The sequence below is a fragment of the Pinus tabuliformis genome, chromosome 6 (genome assembly GCF_031772625.1).
Source record: "Pinus tabuliformis cultivar Carrire ecotype Pingquan chromosome 6, CPIR1, whole genome shotgun sequence".
NCBI classification, from domain to species: Eukaryota; Viridiplantae; Streptophyta; class Pinopsida; order Pinales; family Pinaceae; genus Pinus; species Pinus tabuliformis.
The window spans coordinates 212,883,661-212,887,029 of NC_142292.1; the positions used below are offsets into that span (position 1 = coordinate 212,883,661).

The 3,369-nt window shown below is 33.5% G+C and overlaps 1 long non-coding RNA gene across 1 annotated transcript; it reads left to right on the forward strand.

The window, feature by feature from the left end:
- Nucleotides 1-223: 223 nt before the first annotated feature.
- On the forward strand, nt 224-1,013 carry LOC149258218 (uncharacterized). Its single transcript, XR_016246018.1, has 2 exons — nt 224-320; nt 441-1,013. It is a non-coding gene; the product is annotated as an uncharacterized LOC149258218 (long non-coding RNA).
- The last annotated feature ends 2,356 nt before the right edge of the window (nt 1,014-3,369 follow it).

The following is a 3,369-nucleotide window of genomic DNA, read 5'->3' on the forward strand; positions in this document are numbered from 1 at the left end:
AGAAAACGACAAATTCATTGCATAAATTGCTTTGATTTCTAATAGTATTTTTTCTGCAATGAAACAAACCTTAGTACATTTGACTTTAAATGGAGCAAACATGAATTACTTCAGAACTTCACCAACAAATTTTGATTCCCCATTTTAGATATTTCCTCCCTAGACCTTATATCCATATAGAACTGACATGACCAAGATATCAAATAATAATGTGTTTTTTTTTATTCCATTAATTTCAGGTTCCTTCTGCAACTGTTTGTTGCCAGAAAGTATTCAGGTAACAGCTGTAAGGCATACGCCAGAATATCAAGGGTTGTCAGGTGAGTAAGTAACTTTGAAATAGAAGAAATAACTTTTAAATTAATTGAAGTAATAAGACAAGACATTTCATTGCTTAGACGATCGATGATGTAATTCCTTGATCAAAGTTTGTGCTGTAGAAGATGGGTCAGAATCCAGATCAACTGAAGGCGAAATAGAGAGTGATGGGGAGCAAGATCATCATCTGCTAATTCCTTCCAATGGAGAGGCTGACTCTATTGAAAGGGAAGCATTATGGGAAACACCCTTGAAGCATATCAAGGAGATCTTGTAAATTTATACCCCGAGCATGTGTTTGCAGTTCATTAGGGAATACAGTATATTCTTTCTGGTTCGTAATCTTTCTGCTGCTCCGTTTCTTCTATACTGAAGTTAGTGCATATCAATTACTTGGTATGGCCTTATTTTCATGGTAAAGCTATTACTTGGGTCAAGTTTCACAGCACTGCAGCTTGTTCCATTTCTTATGAGAGCCAGGGTTATTTTTTCTTATTATTTTCAATAAGCAATGGCCTTTTTCCGTCACCAGCTCTTGATTTCCAGTAGGTAGTTTACCGTCACATTTGTGGCTGAAAACAACTAGTTCTGTTAGATTGAATTCATCTGCAGTGTGTTTACTTTCAATGAAAAATCATGGGTTTTGGAAGAAGAAATGAAGGAATATTGCACGAAGAGGCAGTGCTAAACCCCTATGTTTGATCCTTTTTGTCAGATGACATTGTGCGGGGTGGGTATTGCTGCTTGCATCATTCTGGAAATATCAATATTGTGTCTTTTATGGGTCAATTTTTTTTCTTGTGCAGATATTCCCTTTTCCCTTGAGGGCTCATTTTTTAAATTTTTATTTAACATTTCTGAACTCTATGATTTGCTCTATGCCTGAAACAGGCTTTGCTTTGAATTTTTATGGGCACGCCTTTACATGCCTATGTGAGCTCTATACTCTTTTTGGTTTTTTGCAGTCAATCAGTACATGTCTCCATACAGTATTAGTTCAGTAGGTCCTTGATTAAGTGATCTTACCCATTTCTCTTTAACACGTTGATGCTATATCATAATTGGAAAATTATTAGCCTTGTGCTGAATTTTGGATTGTTCTCATCATTGCTTGAATGATATTAGGATCTTAATTCTTGTTGAAATAAATCATTATTTGATCACATGTATAACATTTCTGGACCCATGAGCTCTTACTACAATTCTACAATTAATGTTGACAAACAGAAAATGCTGCAAAATAGATTATATTGGCACTCCAAGGAAAATAGCCTCAAAGGTAAAAATGAAACCAGGGGAAATACAAAAATAAGTAACCATTTTAAGCCAATACATAAGCTATATAATTAATAATTATTACAAAAAAACGACCTATCAAGGAACAAAATGACTTCAAAAATATAATTTGTCTTTGAGGATAGCAATAAGAAACATATAAAATAAAGGCTGCATGCAGATAACCATGTTAGGATTTTTATCTTCTAGATAGTTTCTGCCCCATCACTAGATCAACAAGAGTTCTGTAATCTTTAATTTTCATTTTGTTCTCATCTTTGTCATACACTTTGGCTTTGGCCTGGGCATGAATATGATACTTGACACATATCTTCTTTTTCCTTGAGACGATCATGTCTTATTTGTGCAACATGAACAATTAACTAACAATTGATGGTTCTTAAGATGATCCAACTCCATTTATATCTTTTATATTTGTCCTTAACCTGCATGGCACGTTTGCCGCTGATAATATTGCAATCAAAGTAAGATAGCAGTAGCGTGATGGTGTTTGGTGAAGACATAGATGCTATCTATGTAGTCTATTATTGCTTTTCAGGCTTTTGCGAAGCACTCGATACTATACCCAATCATATATTTTTCTAGAGCATAAAGACTTGCATGTTTTGGAGATTGCTAATGTGTCCTTGTTTCTATATAAGTGAGTTTTCGCCATGCCCAAATTCCAATACAATATATAGAAGAGTCAAACATTAGTTCAAATTTTCCCACATTCTTTGATCTTTACATTGAGTTGAAAGAACTTATTTCATATTGATGATATTATGTAGATGTCATAGTTCTTTCTTATTGATGATATTATATAGTGTCATCCAAATTATATGGATTTCTTATTGATGATATTATATAGTGTCATCCAAATTATATGGATTTACTGGATTTAGCTATAGCTTGATATTTTGATCACATTCTAGATGCCCATGTGCATGTGATCAATATATGGATTTAGGTATAGCTTGATATTTTGATCATATTCTAGATACCCATGTGCTTGTGTATATATTTTGATCACAATTTAGATACCCATTATAACTTCTATTCAACTTCAAACTAAGTGTACAAACTTGAAGCCACAAAATCATATACTTTCAAGGGTTCTTTTCATGTAACTCTCTGACATGCTCCCAACCTCAAAGATGAGATTGATCTAGGGTAATGTTGTGTTTAATTTTTTAGAAAGACTTTCCGCCTAATTTTAGTGTTAAGGAATTGGGATAAAGTTTGGACTCTTTCATGTACTTGCAACATTGACATTATTATATGGTGATGTATAGGAACCCTAGGTGCAACACATAGGTTGAGAATGTACATAATGGATTCTAGCTTTATTGTTGATAAGATCATTTATACTCAAGAGAACAAGTTCATGCTATTGATCATGAGTTGGGATGGATGTTGATGAGATCATTTATATTAAGAGAACAAGTTCATGTTATTGATCTTGAATTGTGATGATGTTAATGAGATCATTTATACTAAGAGAACAAGTTTGTGTTATCAATCTTGAATTGTGATGGAGGTTGACCCTTTACATCAAGAATACATCATATTGTTATTATGATCCCTAGGCTCTAATGCATGACCACATATTAACTTAGGTTTTCATGAGAATTACCTTATTTACCTATACAAGCGTTTATGAAGCTAGGTCATGATAATTACCTATACAACCTCTTGCCTAAGCTTTTGTTCTATTCTCTTTAGAGCTATGAATGAAAGACATCCTTCGATAATGCTTTCCATCTTTGTCCCTAT